The sequence below is a fragment of the Lineus longissimus genome, chromosome 17 (assembly GCF_910592395.1).
Source record: "Lineus longissimus chromosome 17, tnLinLong1.2, whole genome shotgun sequence".
Classification (NCBI taxonomy): domain Eukaryota; kingdom Metazoa; phylum Nemertea; class Pilidiophora; order Heteronemertea; family Lineidae; genus Lineus; species Lineus longissimus.
In genome coordinates, this window is record NC_088324.1 from 13,651,962 (window position 1) to 13,669,888 (window position 17,927).

The window sequence follows — 17,927 nt, forward strand, 5'->3', positions numbered from 1 at the left end:
AAATTGACCAGGATTTTGATGGTTAAGTGTCAGAGCATCCTCTCTTTGTGTGGATGTGCCATCGCTCAATACTTTGGCAATCCAGTCACATGGCATGCTCTCGCGATCGATCGTAAAATTTGTAATGTAATCTCATGTGATTTTATAATCTTCTGCATAATTTACATGCCATTGCAATCTATTGAGTGCCTTTCAGCCATCGTAAATGAATTGTCAGATGACACATTTCTAATTAATTTTCTGATCAAAACATCAATTTGCTAATGTGATTGTCTTAAGGATGAGTGTATCGAAATAAATCTGACAGCACTTACTGAAGTCTACGCAGTTCCTGTATAAAGAGCTGCAGTTCTTGGATCAGAAAATGTGCACAAGGGTTCTACTAAATGTAAATTTTTTCTGTTGAAGCCGCTTATATCTGCAGCACGCCCTCCACAGGTTCTCTCCAGCAGTATTCTACTGCTGACCCAGCATTATCTCAGGACACTTCTCCTAAATTCAGTCAGAGTTACAGACATATCAAATATGTAGCTGAATTGACATTCCATTGTCTTGCTCTCCAGCACGCTATAATATCGATATAAGAGTCTCTAATTCGTTATGTTTTATAACTTAATCACTCCCAGATCATGTTTCGTCTTTTTTAGGAATATTGCATTTTGGGATAATCAAGACGAGACAACCGGATCAATACAAACGCTAGCATCATATTGCAGTGTTGCATCATGGATTTTTTTTGCCTCTCTTACTTTGAGCTGTAGATGGTAAGCTTCTTTGATTTAAGAGCATGTTCTCCTTTTGCAGGTGACTAAGTTACATGTCTCGATATGGAGAGAAGGTTGAGGGAGTATCCTGCTAGGCCAGGACTATTGTACAGTTAGAATTCCTGTATAGATAGTACTATAATAGATGTACATTCAAAAGCAACTCAAACAGTTGCTAGAATGTCGGTATGATGTATGATTTACTGATGCATGCAGACACCATCCTGTCACGGTTGTTACCACGGAAGCTGGGTGCAGCCTGTTGACCACTCGACATGGACAGGTAAAACCTAGCTGAGTCCATAAGATAAGATGAGATATTTAATCAACGTTTAGTGGTCTCCCATAATCAGCCTTTGAACTGTTAAGTCACCTATCAATTCTCATGAGCCATTGAATAGTCGATCATCTCATCGCCTGATGCAGGAGCCGTCTTATATCTCTAGTGATTCTCACCAGCCATTACATCAGCTGATAGAGCCAATACATGTTTATCGACCGCAGGTTTGAACTGAAGATCAAGCCAATCAATACATCCCCTGGCAACCTGTATTGTTCTTAACCGCCTTGGAACATCACAAAACATCCAGAAATAAACACAACATTGTGGTGCTCACAGGTTTTTTTTTTGTCCTGGATGATAGCATGTTATATTCACATATTTGCCCACTTTGGTTGAAGACTGATGCAAAAGCTGTGAAGAAAAGCAGTTGTGGTGTCCCCTCAAGGTTGTGACAAGAGATTGGGAACATCCCTAGGTTGTGACAGTCCTGGTGGTAAAGACCACTGGGATTTGTGCAGACCCCTTGAAGAGACAAGTCAAGATTCCTCCTGATGTCGACCCCTCAGGTTGTGACGTGAGGTCATTGGATGTGGCAAGGACAGTCAATCATGTACTTCGCTCTCTCCAATTCAGTACTTCTTGAACAGATGGTTTGCAGCAGACCCAATATGACCCCCACTGCTCTGCATGGACTAGTAGTTATTTTATGCATTATTTTCATTTGTCACGCTCAAAATATGACCTCCTGTGAATGATGATATTAGTTCTGAACCAACGGGCTAGAATCCTGCATCAGAATTATGAATTACAATATTTTCTGTCTCAACAGTTTTGAAAAGGCCACCAAGAAAAAAGTGCATATATCCATGCCCATCTAATGAACTGTAACAATTACGTCAATATGTGATGAATGGTTGAGATTTTTTCAACAGGATTGTGAGTGAGTTTGTGAAAGTGTGAGAGGAAAGTGTTTGTTGGGCAATGTTGATTTCATTAAGTTCTTCTGTAGTCCACATGTATTTGAAATAGGGACTGGATTGCAGAACTTGCTCAACCAAAGTTGTTTTTCCCCCAGCCGACCCAATGAAACGTCTAGAAAATCTGCAGCGAGCATATAATGGCTAATCAGGTTCTCATTTGTCAAAGCAGTTTTCCTCTGCGAGCTCCGTGATTAATTTTATTAATGGAATCGCTTTTGTAACTCTTAATCAGGCTTTGGGTTTCATGACTTTAGGCAGCATTGGATAATTGTTAAAACTGAGCAAGTTTTTGAGCTGGAGAAATCTTTATTCAGTGGCTGAGCATTATGTGCTCCTAAAACTGCTGAACCAGTTTTGGCCCTGGCATTCCCTGTGACACCTGTTGTCCGCAGTGTCTCCATGAATCTGCGGCCAGCTCACCAGGCACACACCTCTACATGCCAAGCCCAACAACAGCGCTCACAGTGCCCAAAAAAAATCACGTCTGTGGGAGCAATGAACTCCGAACATATTAACGGTGATCGTCGGACTCATCTGCACCTTGAGCATGATGTTCTATGTCTCAAACATCACCCATGACTTGTTGCGTGATGTCATCGAGGATGTCATCTGACACAGCGTTACCTAGATTATGATGTGTCTGAAATCACTCGATTAATCACTTGTCACAAGTTTATCAGTCTCGAAAATGTAATTTTTCGGATTTGCTAGCGCTGTCATCAGACTTTAAATAAACAGTTCATCCTATACAGACACAAACAAACTGGTGACATCAGCGATGGGCCAGCTGGCCGGATGGGATGCAACAGTTGTAATTGGTCTTCCTATTGATCAGAGGAAACTGGCCTTTAAAAAAACAATTCAGTCTTTAATATTGAAATTGAGAATGATTTATTGCATGCAGGTGCGATTAAGCTGAAATAATCTGTCATATCAGGTATTGGGTGACGAAACAACGGAAGAGAAGACAATATGAGACACTCCCTATTATAAATCTTGTTGGGTCAAATACATTTTGTCTGGTCATATGCCACATTCGTTCTGTTTTTAATACAGTACTTTTATATACATGTATGTGGGAGTCGACATGACACGATATGATCATGTGCATTGACATCGCTGGAAGGAGCATGCCCCAACTGTCTTGTCTTTCATGCAGATTTCTACTTGATCATTAAGACTGACAGATGTGTCCCCCCCCCCCACACTGAGCATGTTGTGTAGAGCTGTATGTGGAGTGAGTGTCAATAGTGAGATGTAATGAACAGCCCTTGAGTGCTGACATGACAGTATGTCCATTGCTTTGAGTGTTCCTCGTCCACAGTAATACTAATAAGTTTGTTTGTTTCCCTGTATCTCCCTCTACGAAGGGAAAAAGTAAGCCTTATATCACCAAATCAAATTTTTATATCAATGCTGGTTTGGCAGCAATTCTTCAAAATATCACGAAAACGATATTCCCTCTCAATCAACTAGACTTTGATGTTTTCACCCCAAATCTTGGTTCAGTACTAAGACTGACATTGTCTTCCACGTCATCAAGAAAATTTTCAAAAATTGTTGATATTTTGAGAACATGTCCAAGTTGTCATTTCATGATATTTAGAAGAATAAATGGTTTATTTGCACTGATATCGATATTTTGCTTTAGCATCAATCAGATTATGTATCTATCATTACGTTCCAAAATTTGTTCTTCATTATTCAACATTTTATCGAAGGCGGTGCGGTTGGTACGAAAACATGGCAGGCAGACTCCTTCTGAACAATGTTGACATTTATCTCGGCCACTTGAGAAACAACAATGTCGGTAGTGATATTACCACTACTCATTTTACTTCATCACCAATCTATTTCTAAATTAGCCGACTAGAATTATACTATCATCTCATTTCAATATTTTGCTATATATTGTAATGTATGGCATTGTTCGGATAAACTGAGATGAACATCGACTGACTTCCAGGAATCCTATCACTTCTCAAAACGCAGGCATTGATCTGACTCAGTTGTAGGCCTACTTCGCAAATGATGGCATTATTTGTATTCTGATTGATATTCATATTTTGTATTTTGTTTTTGTATTTTCCCCATCTTGAATTGAAAGCATTGTAGCCATTGATAATCATGCCCATCATGGAATTGGAACTGGTTTGCACAGCGAGGTTAATGTCCTGTGAACTGTAAGCAATTTTGAAATGATATTCTGATCGATTTCCTCTCTCAATGTATGAAATATATTATCTCAAGTATTCTAATCTATTCTAACAGTGACTGAGTTAAGATTATAGTATTTATAGTGGCCTTCGGTATCTGCACTTTAATATCTGATTAAGGCAGGAATCAATAAAACATTAGTGACCTTTAGTGTTCAATCAATAAGTGACATCAGATGTAGGGCTTGAATGTTGTGTACGTACTTAGAGTTCGACTTAAAGGGGAAAGCATTCAAAGACATGGCAATCAAAGTGAAGTGACCTGCCCAAGGACACAGGCAGTGTATCAGTAACTGGGATCAAACCCATTATGTTTAGATTATGAGCCTAGCAGCTGAACCACTGGACCACACTGCCTTGCCATTACAGTTCATCCTCTAAGAAAAAATACATGTTTTTGCGCAGAATTATTCCATCTATCCTCCCTAAGGGGAGCTGTTTCCATTGTTTTCAACGAATGCAAAAATAACAAAAGAGGACAATTTCCTAGGCACTTCAGTGCAAAAATAGCTTATAGGCCGATAGAAATAGATCGATTGCTATTCATAAAACATCCTTTCTAGTGGAACTTTGAACGAATGGCAGCCTCATAGCAAGAGGGATGATGGTCATTCTCCAGCTGCAAGGACGACCCTTTTTTATATGGGGATGTCAGGGCATAATATCAGTCCTGCTAGGGTGTTTCTGTGAGGTGAAATAGGCCTAATATTATGTGGAGCGACGGACAACTTTCAAAGATGGGTGGTACAAGTGGCATCAGTGTGTAAGGTGAAATATAGGCCTAATACTATGTGGAGCGACGGACAACTTTCAATGATGGGTGACAGGTACAAGAGGCATCAGTTTGATGCAAAAGTGCAAGATATCATAAGACTCGAGTCTCCTGATGGTGAGACACAACCAATTTATTACAACCGTATCAAAACACGGATATCGCCCACGGATAAGAAACTGAACACAAGAGATGCCAGCATGATGAGAAAGCCATATCTGGAGGGAGCAGTGAAAATAGCTGCATCTGTGTCGTATCCATGGGGATGGAACGACAGGAAAATCGTTTTCTCTATTTTGGGTTTGTGGCCGCTGGTTTTGACAAGCTAACTATTCATTCAGACTATTAGCCTGGATGATAGTTATTCATTCACTTCAAAAATGTACATCTCAGCCTGTTCAATTGATCATTATTGGACATAAAATATCAGTTTTGACATAATTTCAACCTGAAATCATGATATTATGATTCGGGAATGTCTAAAATGCCTTTATGGCATCCACTTGACCTAGTATGCTTCTTGACCTCCATACTTGACCAGCACTGACTCCACGACCGAAATTGACCTGCGTTACTTGAATGTACTCTTAACTGATCCAGGAGACGATATCACCCTCACTCTGCACACCTCGATAAGTTATTATTAGATGGTCGTCATCAGGTGGTCGGCGGACCGCAAAATTTGATCAGTCAGTGATGATGGTGGTGATATATTGGCTGATTATTTCTGACGCATATGTCGTTGTGGGTCCACAAATCATTCAGAATCATCTGGCAGTAAATGCCAAACAGTCTGTATTTCTCTTCCAAATTGATTTGAATGAGCAGGCTACAGTCTTGTTCACACATTCACGCCTGACCCCGTTCAACGAGTTTTGTTACTTTCTCTGGCGTCAATAGCACTCACAGACGCAAACACCTTCTCATGAAGTACATTTGACTTCGATATCTTTTCCAATGACAATTGGTCTTCATGTGCAACCTCATGCTAGCTCATTCTGCCGGCGATCAATGGCAGGTTTCTTTGCGATGGAAATAGTTGGTCTAGCTTTATGACCTAGTCTCATCGGTGTTGGTTCTAGTCTCTATTCCAGTCAATGACGGCTGCCGTTGTCTATCTCAATGGCACAGACCACTGAAACAGTCAATAGGCAGTATTGCCTACTACTGTTTGTAGTTTGAATTGGAGGTGGTCTCTATTTGCAACTGTCTGAGTCATTGGAAAGTCACAGAAACTCTTAGAATATGTTATGTATAGTTTAGACCCCTCCATGAGGAGGCTCAGCATTAGGACCCTCCATCACGTGACCACGTGGAAGGATGCTGGTCAAGATATAAACTGGGTCAAGCCATCAGAAGTGCGCGGACCTCCGTCTGTATAGGCCACGCTTGAGTTTCCCTTGAGTTTCGGAGTTATCTTGCTGGTCATCCAACCTTTGCCGTGATTAAGTGCACCGCTGTTAGGATTCTTGTGGTGAATAAACTATATATAAAAGAATGTGATTCGTCAGCTCCATTTATGATGTACGATCCCAACATGACAATAAGTAGTATGTAACACTTTTCAAGCTGAAATAACTGATTGGCTTTATTGACATCACTTCTGTGACCTCACCACTTCATGCGACCCACAGTAACACGAGATAGCCTTCACAAGGCCAGGTCAACTCTTCCATCTTGTAGCATCTTGTGAGGTTTTTTTCAGCAATTTCCGCTTATCTCTGCTACCAGGGTGATGAGATGAAACCAAGAGTACATATCGCTGTGTCAAGCAGCGCTGATGACCCATTGGCATACCAATTTGGCAATTTTCCCGGAGCTGCCACTTCCCTGTTGGCAACTGACAACGTTGATGGCCCTCGATGTCGGATAACAACGAGGGTTGCCGATAGCCTGGCGTTAGCGGTCAGACAGCTGTTTATCAATTCAAGTCACTGTTGGTGCAGTATTGCTGATGGCTGTGTGTGAGATGGAAACTGAGAAACAGTGCGGTATGGCAATCATATGTAGTCTCTCTCAATACATCTCACTGGTAAATGGTGACATTTTCAGACAGGAGGGGTGAGAATTATCCCGGCCAATCTGTTCAAGATGTAGGCAATGCTTTATGTCAATCCCAGATCAGGGCTAGGCTGGAGGGCTATGCTTTGACACATCCCTCATCCTAGTTCAGCCTATCTTACATTTTCTGAAACTATTTGCAGATGTTGCCAGTGCTACAGGGTTAAAAGATTGTCAGCTATCTTGGTCCTTTCCTGAAAGATATGCAGTTTTTAAGTCCATAAAATATTGATAACTCTTATCATGGCATGAATAAATTCATCATGGCCCCGCTTGAGTCATGCCCCGAGCGCACAGGTGAAATTAATCGGCTATGACTCTGAAATTTCAATCCGGATGAAGAACTCTCTAAAAGTCATCGCTAAGAAATCTGTGAGGCTTCTCATATTCTGACACTGATAGTCTCATTCTGACAGAAATGTGCAAGATATCATCAGCTTTTTCAAGTTTATGAAAAAAGCCAAATGATGTCAGCCTACAGGACCAACTCTACGGAGACAGGTACATCCGAAGAATAGGGCTGACTGTCCAGGCAGTTAACGCAGAGAAGAAGTAGAGACTGCCGATCTGTTTGGCAATATGCACTGACCGGAGGTGGACTGGCAGTGAGTAATCTGCTGGATGACTACTCCCATGATGGTAAAAAGTTGACTTTGCTATGCCTAGATCTGTCACCCAAATGCACACATAATTGTCAACACTGAGATAAGACCAGCTAATTTGATATACCAACCAATGGCTGATGCCAAGACAGCCACAAAGTATCAATATTTGTATTGTTTTGTGACCATTGATTGTTGGTTATTTGCAATTTGGCGTCGGGTTTATACCATAGGCACTGTTTGCATACAATGATCTGATTTCCTGTCCAAAAATGTCCACATTTAAACGATTTCTCTGGATAATTGTTACATTACTAACTGTACGAGTATCATTCGACGATGGTAACGATCACAAAATTAGTGCGTGAAAATAAATTTTGAAGATTAATGATGATCAGTGTATGTGTACTATCTCTACCATATTTGGTAATAATTGCATAATTAATGCTATTTGATATTATCAATAGTACAATTGTGGTCCATAGGGTACAATTTATTGCCGAGGACATCAGTAATACTCAGTATTACTAATTGCATATATAATTTAGAAGAGCTGGAGGGGGACGTATTACCATTACCATTCAGGCAAACACATTCTTGGATCACATGCTTGATGTCATCTTATCCTGAACCCCGCCTCAAAAGTCAACATTTCAGAGATTAGGCATGCTGTCACATGGCTAAGAGTCGCCCAGATACAGGGACCTTGCACACAGTCCATCATTATATAGGGCAGAGGACCCAGACCACATTGTAGGGTATAGAAATAAGCTCTGCGCAGATGTCGCATGTGGCAAGGTATGTTACATTTGAACAGTATATTGATATCAAATACAAAAAGTAACAATCATTGCGTAATCACATAACAATCATTGTTTAATCACAATCATGATTAACCACAAGAACATATTAACACACTATAATTCGTCTTTTTGTGATTGATCAACTGATTGTCATAGCAACTCACTTAATTACCAAATGTGATTACCTGGACTGAAACAATATCATATGATGACAATTGACTCCAAACAGATAACCGTTTTTCCGTAATGAACTCATTTATCTTTTGATTGGTTATGTTGCCATGGTTACTGTAACTTCTCAAGATGCTTTGGGTGCATGATGCAAACCGAAATTGCTAATCATCAGGCTGATTGCAGAGGCTAGGTGAACCATACTTAGCATTGGAAAGAGGACATGAGAACACCATGAAAAGAAGAGGCACGATGATCTTAAAAAATGAATGTTGATGTGTGGAAAACCAAGGATAGCGTCTTAGCTAGTCCCGCTTTAAATCTTGGGAAAACATATGTCACGAAACAGAAAAGTTCTTGACAACAGTTGATATTATCTTTGGATAAGAGTATTTGCCAACCTATCCCTTGGTCAGTTTATTGACACGATGTAACGCAACATTTAAGCTAATACACATAACATTTTTCTAGATTAGGAATTAACCACAATAAAAAACTGGTTCACTCTGGACTTACAGAGAATCTCTGCAATGCAAACAGCTTTGATATAATCTTAGCAGTTAATAAAACTAGTCTTATAAATTTTCTCTCACACATACATCTACTGCTAATACGATCATAGAAGTAAATGTTAGTGTATTGACCATATCCACGCATCGATGACAATTAAGTCAATTTTTTGTCACTGGGATTTCATAAAATTTTGTAAGGGTGACAACTGAGGTATAAATAAACTGTAAACCATCTATTTCAAGGCATATTCAAAGGACGAGTGGTAATCAAAGTGAAGTGACTTGCCATAGGTAACAAGTAATGCATCTGTATCTGGTATTAAACCAACGATTCCAAGTGACTTGACCACTCTACCCACAGATGGCCAGCGGCAGTGCTCCCATCCTTCATCCTTCTTGGTCTTGCAACCATGGCGTTGAATAACCTGGTTAGAGACATCTGCCTGTTTTTCTTTTGTCTGTGAATCGTGTCGGAGGGATCAATAAAGCTTAGCTGCGAGACTTGGCAATGTCTTTGAGGATGTCTTGGGTATTGATTCATGTAATGACCATTTAGTATTCGTCTTGAGCCGGTCTTAAGCCTCTTTTTAGGCAAGACCATTTTCTGTGGCACGTGGATGCATCCGTGGATCGATTTTTTCGAGGTTTGTATATTTGTATCTAGATCTGTAGCCTTAGAAGTATCCATTTACCGTCCTTCGTGGAGCATGCCTCTTGCATCTGTATAGATAGAACTGTGTAACTGTGGCAACAACGTGACATATGGCCGAATGTACACCAGTTAGGATTTCTTTGGTTTTCATGGATATCACTGTAGGTTTGTATCTTTATCTCAGCTTTCGTTTATGCTTGTGACGTTGCCTTGAGTTTGACAAATTTTTACCTCAGAATTTATCCATTCAAATGCGGAATGATAAAGGTAATTTGCTGTGTGTTTTTCTTTCTTTTGTCTGTGCCGCAGGACAAATTAACGAAAATGAACATTCCAGCTGCACAGTAACCGCTCATGTCACCCAAAGACCCACAATGCAACTACGGGTTCCTGCCTATAGTCCTCCTTTAAGTCATATCATTTCCATAATTAGCCGACACTTCAAAGACTTCAGACACAGCGTGGGCTGAAAGAAGCTCCTTATGAATCTAGCATGTCTAAGATGATCATCTCATGTTGAAGTGATATAGGTATTCAACGAATGTGTGAGAAACCAGTCGTGTATGTATTGGGCCTTTTCTGTGAAGTTTGACATCAATTTTCAACATTCCCTCCGGCCATGCCAAGGCAAATTTAAGCCTTGTACTTGAGGATGTAAGTTGCCCCAAAGTGGGTTATTTCATGGTGTGGAAATGCAATTTAGCCTTGGACAAGAACTGTAAGTCACATATTGATGAGCCCTACTGTCTCGAGATAAATGTGAGAATACTGGTTCGTTATACCTCAAATGCTTATCCACTGGACCTTAACATTCGGTGAGTCGCAAATGCAGCCTCAATCAATTTTCACTTTAAAGTGGATTCTGCCTTTCCGAGTGGAAAATGTCAATTTACTCGAATAGTTGGTTTTAAATCCACTCTCGTGATGAAAATGTGTGTTTAATTGCATTCCCTACATTTCCTTTCCATTAGACTGGTTCAATGGAGTCGTTGTGATGGATGTAGTTGTGGAGGATGCATTTAAAGGCTACAGACAAGATAATCGGGAATTGACTTCAAATCTTGTGGTCAGGATCTGGACTTTCTTTTTGGCTCACTGGTATGTCGAGTCTATACCATAGCACAGTGTCTGTCATTCATCATCGTCATCGTCAGCATCCCAGTCATCTTTGCCAGTGAACAATTCACAAAATAAGGACCTGTCCCCTGACCGCTTAAGCTATAAATATATGAAACTTAGTACACATGACCCTCTAGGTCAGATGACCTCTGACGATGAATTTCAGCTTGGTCTGGTTCTTGACTAAGCCACCAGGGGGCCAAAACTGAAAACTGAAAACTTAATATCTCATTTATTACTGATTTGTTTTAGGAGCAACAGTAATTGAGCCAATTTATCATGTGAAAGACCCATATTGTCTGAATTTTCCACCTTTTTATGTTGCAATGTTCCTGATGAAAGTGATTATTCGTGTAAAACCTCATAAATGAAGTAACGGAGAGGAAGCTCCCCGGAGAGTTACATGACAGAATTCGCCAGACAAAAAATCTTAATTGGCTGAGAGCTGGCAGCAGTGAGTCAGGAAGCAGCGGCTCTATTGCAGACTGTCAGGATGGAAGTTTGCCGGAGTACTGTAAATTACATTCCAGATCATACATCATTGTAGGGAAATCCCAACAGAATAAATTGACTAGCTGTTATGAAAAAGTTGTGATATGGGTTTGACCATTGAGGATGCAATTGTATGTAGCGGTTGGTCGGAAACCAAGATCACATTCTGTGAATATTTATCTACAGTGTCAAATACAAGTTTGACTACATATAAGCAGAATGTGTCCATGTATACTGAATTCCAGCAGTGTTTCTAAGGCAATCTTTATACCAGTCCTTCCCTCACCACTCCTAACGTCTTTCTTCAGATAATGAACTTTCCTCAGTGACTCATCTATCCTTTATCGAATGGACCGCGTTTGCCAGCAATCTAGACGAGACTGTGGCTGTCTTGCGCGGAGCATACCAATGAGGTGCTGTGCACGCTATGGATCATTACGTTCTGAAATTAACCCTCAGAAATGACGGCCATGAGATTGAGTGGTGCTGGTCTTAGCTTCTTGATTGGAGCCCAAGTTCGCTTCAGACGCTCATCCATTATGAAGTGTCGAGGCAAACAGAATATGGGATGATATACTGAGGTTTGTCATCCTCTTAGAAAAAATATTTGGCCAAGAAAGACGAGGTGGCTTGATACAGGTCAACTGCCCAGACAGAATTTGCAAAAAACATAACTTGCGAAAAGGAAAGCCATGTTGTCCCTTGAACGCCTTGCTTGTTCATTGAGAAAGAAAGTCCTGGATTCTCTCCAGAATCGCATTCGGGCCCTAATATGTGGTTAGCCAGCAGTGTTTACCCCTAGGCTATGTGGTTCCTCGGTGTTGGCCAGTGAAAGCTTCAGGTAATCTCCAATTCAAGTCACGATCAGTAAACAAAAACCTCTCACTTGTTTCAGATTCTTGTCACACTCTGAACGAGTATTAAATCAACATCATTTCATTGACCGGGAATCTGAAGTTTTGCAAGGGAAAGGTGTGGTGTGTCCGTGTTGACTACTCTGGTAATGAGACTTGGAAAATGATATAGGGAGTTGCATCTGGTATCTCAATAGATTTGATCTGTCTATATCTAATAGTAATCATCTTAGGTATATTGGTGGTGTCCCTGTTTCTAAGAGATATAAAAATCGACGGATAAGTGAATCTGATCTATACTTGCTGTCGGTAAAGTTTAAAACTGGTCTGCACGTACAGGGCTATTTCAGCAACTCACTGTCTCTTCCCTCTGTCTCTGATCTTGGACAGGCACAGTTAGCCAAACTTGTATCTCATCTCCATGTTCACCCTGGTCAAATAATACATGTCTGCCAAGGTCCTCCCTTTGTCTGGCATTGTATCTCATAACCATGTGCATACCCTGGTCAAATTTACATTTCCGCCAAGGTGCTCGATTGGTTTTCTGATGAACATTTCTTATTTCCGTGTTTCCTCACAGAAATCACGCAGGATATCGCAGCTGTGTCAATGTCCTCTCAGCGGGGAGAGATCGCCCAATACCTGGCTGTCCAATAATATTCGTCATTATCGCAGGCTATGGGCAAATTGTATTGGATTCTTCATTATCCAGCTTTGATGACTTAAGTGGGCTCACACCTGGTGTTAAAATCCCTTACCCGATTATCAGGGCTATGCTCTGTATGTACAGAAAGGCCAGCAAATGTCTTGTAAGAGGGACTCGTAACCGAACCTGCATCTCATCATTATGTGCAAAATTTGTCCACCAATCTGTGTATGTGTCCTTGCGGAGATGGCTCGCATGTCTCAGACGTGTCAATGTTCCTGTTTGAGAGAGATCATGCGATGTGGCCGCATGATAATATTCACCATCATAGAATTGGTATACTAAGTGGACTCAGACATGGGGTTAAAATCACTTTCACGATCGCACAGTCTAAAATCTTAGTTACACAAACTGCATACTGAGACTGTGATGAGCAATAGTCGGAGTACATTGATGAAAAGGAGATCAAAACCTAAAGTTTTCTTTGAGAAGTTAATGTACATATCCTTTTCAGCTGCTGTGTGAGAACTATTTGACCAAGAAGAATCACACTTGGAAGAAATTGGCCAAGCAGTTTTCACACAGTTGCCCAAAAAGGCTGTGGACATTTACCTCTAAGCCAAAAGCTTGCAACTTTCTCGGGGAGGATTTTCTTTTGCTGGAGGAATTCTACCCTGTGATTGCATCGCTTCTCTCCAAATCAATTTGTCAGTCTGAAAACAAAGAGTTTGGTGGTGGAAGTAATGGAACCTGGTTGATTAAACCAAAGCAGAAAAATGGCTTTGATGAATAATTCAGTGCACGAAAGTCAGGTTTGATCCGGGGTTCATCGCTCATTCAGATGCATATGAGCTTTGGTACTTATCAAAGGCGGGGCCATTTTTACCTCATGGTTGGCTGGATTGGTTTTACATCAATTTGCACTTGTGTGTAGGAAAAGTGTTACGATGAAAGGGAATAGGTTGGTGTAAAGATGCAATGTGTAAGCCTTTTTCCCTGCAATGTTTTGTCTTGAGATTTCTTGGATGGTTAAGTAATGATGTTATAATGGGATGAATCTGTCTGTCTTTTCAGTGCATTAGATATTTGAGGACTTTGAGAAGTGAAGCTTGATGTGACCAGGATACCTCCGAATGCTGTTAACTGCATCTTCTTTGATGTCTCTCTACTTGAACAAAAACTGGTGAGTTTCTTTTATGAGTCTCTGTAAAGAGTTTCCTTGCAAACTTAAGACTTCATAACCAAAAAAACCAGCTTGCTGTCTTCGCTTCTCCCCTGCCCTTGCCAGGTCTACCCTGCTAATCCAACATCTTATTGCGAGCACATTTTCCCTATGCCCTTGCGCCTGTCATTCCCCTTGCAATTGCCCACGAAGCCAGACGGAAGTGGGACCTAATTGGATAGGTTGCTGCTGTGCTACTGTCACTTTGGATCAAGGCAGTGAGAAATACGCCCGGAAGGGACTCGCACTTTAGAAAATTGCTTCATAAACAGGGAAACATCATCCACAAACCTGAGGTGAAGCTTGCTGTGCTGTTGTTATTGCAACAGGAGTACCGACCATGCCTGCCATTGCAGGGCAGGAGGGCATGCATCAAATTGCAGGGTATTTCCAGTACTGTGGTTGGAAGGGGTATTTGCAGGGTTGCAGTGGTGTTTGCAGACCACTGCTCTGTAGTGAGGGACTGGTACCCTAGTACGTTCATGGTGCAAGCTGCTTAGGCATATACCTTGACAATCACAGTCCTGCATATTGTTTTTGGATGGAGGGAGTTTTTGGTATGAGTCATTTTCGGCACGGGTTAGTTGTACTACACTGTGCTGCACTTGGTCCAAGTGCAATTGGAAGGCCTGGGGGATGTACTTATAGACTTGGAAATGAAGTATAGAGACTTGTTTCAGAAGATCAAAAAGTCCATTAGGATCAGACCAGCAATCTGGTTAGCGCAACCCACATGGATCTTGCGGCTCAATTGCGACCAAGCTATGAACGGTCACAATCCGTTTATGAAAGCGAGTAATTTGTGAGTGTGGTCTATTATTGATGCGTAATCAGCCTTGAATGGTTGATTAGGGTGGCTGGTCGACCCTTCATTGATCAGTCACAGCTACTATAGGATGAGGATGCTATTCAATATACCACAAAAAAGGGCTTTTGCCACTGATATTTATGGAAAAGGCTAGGTTATGCTGTGGTCTGATACTGTGTGTATTCAGACTTAATGGTTGATTAAAGGAGGCTGGTCGACCCATCATCGATCAGTCATGTCTACTGTAGGATGAGGAGGTACTAAATGAGTCAGTGATGTATCGCATCTAGAATCATCGTAAATGTAAAGTAGTGCAGTCCCAATCTACTTACTCTTGAAGAGAGGACGGAAAGGCAAAGAGAGAGATCATGTTATGCCTTAATGGGGATAAGTCGCATAGTGGTTTGGGCGCCAGGGTTATAACGAGGAAGTGGAGTTAGGTGCTCGTAAGAATCTCCAGAGTAATCGCTTGTCCTTGTGGCAGACTCCAACCGCTACTCAGCTTCTCTACAGCAGACAGTGGACCTTTTCGAAAAAGTTTGTTCGGGAGCGTGGTAACCAGTTGTGTTTCACCTGGAGCAGGGTCACAGTCCCCCCTGTGGCTTTACTGGCATTGTCAGAAGTTTGCTTTGGCCTTCTGGCGTGTTCTGAGTGTGCGCATTTGCTTTGTTTAAGCCCAAGTTTGTCTTGGTCAAAAAGTTCCCTATTCTCACTGCTGCAATGATTATCGAAGGTTGAAGCAATAAAAATATCTCATTTTCCAGAAACACAATAATTGTACATGGAGTTGAGTGACTTACAGTGAGTCAAATGATTATTGGCCGTATTTATTGTGAAAAATGGATTTTTCGAGAACTTATGTGGTCTCGGTCAGCTCAAGCGTATTCATGCAGGAGTCCCCCTCCCAAGATTATTCAGCAATGTTCACTTTATCACTTGAGTCACAGATAGATTAACACTGAGAGTGTTGGCCCGTTGGAAGAATGTCCTAGAATATTTCAAGGTATCTCCCCCACAGGCTCAGGAGACCACCACCTTGAAAACAGGATGGGTTTGTTCTAAGCAATTCACATTTGAGATCAAGCTTTTGGTGACTGGAGTTGAAGATGATTGGGACATATGCCGCGGTAATATGAATTCAAGTATTCATTTGTTTGACTTGTAGGAACACTAAGACTTCCTGTTCTGCAGTATTTTCTCTGCACCTTGGAGGTGTTGTTTCCCAGGTAGAGTAACACCAATAAGGTGAGATCACCGTTTACGTGACAATGCTATAAGGCACAGATTGGGTTCAATGACCTTGTGACTCAATTTCGGCCAGAGGATAGGCCCATCTCCATTAAGCTGTTGGTATTTCTTTTTGCTTGCCCTGACATGGGTACCAGGTGCAAGACCCCTCGGTTTTACATCTCATATGAAGGATGAGGCAATCTTGGGTTGAGTGTTTTGTTCAAAGGACAAAACAACAAAATTAAGTTGATCCTTCTGTATCACGACAATTTCCAGCACTGCTCATACAACAGATCGAGCAGGTCCAATTTCCATTTAAAATCAAACCATAAACTAGATGTTATCATTGGAGTTGAGGCATATCTAACGGTTCGTCAGTCTCTGTTTACAAACTTATCACATTGTTCATTTCATACCTACTCACACTCCATAATGACTTCCATCAATGTTTCTATTGGCTGATGATTAGCTCATCTGCACTGGTCACATGCAGATTTATTTGCAATGAGATCACTTATTTCCTCTTATTGTTTTGCTGGGGGACATCTGGGAAATGATTATCATGATGGATGATCTAGTGGTCTTGATTGCCTTTTGGCCTTTGACTGGTGTAGTCTATCATCATTTTGGATCGGAGAAAAGATTCTGTGTGCCAACATGTGCATAGGTCATTTTCCTATCAATGAGTGATAATATTGCATATTTCCCCACAGTATTTTTTGAGGGGAGATGTGAGAGACATGATTGGCATGGTCAATGGTCTTGAATTGAGCGTGGTGGTGTGTCGATTCACAGTGTCTGGTTCACAATCCAAGCATGTATCCAGTGTGGTTGCCACTCTTAGTGCTTGCTCAAGTACATTTCAGAATCTGTGCAGTTAGTCATCATCTAACCATTTGAGATCTCGATGAATCATCTCAGATGACAGACGCTGGAAATGCTCAGAGGTTATGAAAACCAGGAATCCAGTCGATACATACATGCATGACATGGCCGAAGCATTCGCTCTCCCAGTCTTTGCCCCACAGCCCAAGGGCTAGGTGATACAGCAGCTGAACAAGCTATGAACCCACTCTGTGAGAGCAGTCATTAACCTCCTTGTGGATACACTAATTGTGTCTTGTAGGCAATGACACTAAAATACAGACTAATCTAGATGACGGGGTACAGATGAAATTAGATGAAGGAGTACACACTAATCCAGGTGATTGATTTGCATGTGACTATTGCAGACAAGCAATCACATTGGAATGATTAGGTATCCCGATGATTCCAAGTTCCACAGGCCGTTGCGTGGTTGTCTGATGGACCTGAACGTTCTTTCCCTTTCCTCCCTCTCCATGAGGGCAGTATCTAAAACCACATACCACATACCACATACCCACATATCCACATGCCAATTTTTTCCAGGTGGGGCAATCCAATGACGGTTGAAGCTTTTTCTAACTTATTGTTAAAGGAAAATCTGTCGATCTTTCGACCTTAGAGGGTGCCACCGCCAGTTACTTATGTTAAAGGGGAAGTCTGTTGTATGGGTATGTGGTATGTGGTATGTGGTTTTAGATACTGCCCTCATCAACAGGGTCACCAGTTTGTTGGTTTAAATGCATGACAATGTCGGAGCACCACCAGGCAAGTAAAGAAGAAAAGCAAATTAAAATCATTTTCTTTTGAAAATTATTTATTGTTATACATTCCAAGAATTATCCTCACATGGCAACTTGGAAAGTCAGTGTAGGA

The 17,927-nt window shown here is 41.2% G+C and overlaps 1 protein-coding gene across 2 annotated transcripts in view; it reads left to right on the plus strand.

The window, feature by feature from the left end:
• Positions 1-17,927, plus strand: part of LOC135501708 (uncharacterized) — a 39,930-nt gene that overhangs the window by 6,536 nt on the left and 15,467 nt on the right. Inside the window, exons 2-3 of one of the 2 annotated variants that reach the window (XM_064793953.1) lie at positions 648-764; positions 14,002-14,110. The gene's annotated coding sequence lies outside the window, so the exon portion shown is untranslated. The remainder of the gene's footprint in view (positions 1-647; positions 765-14,001; positions 14,111-17,927) is intronic. The other variant, XM_064793954.1, reaches the window with a different exon arrangement.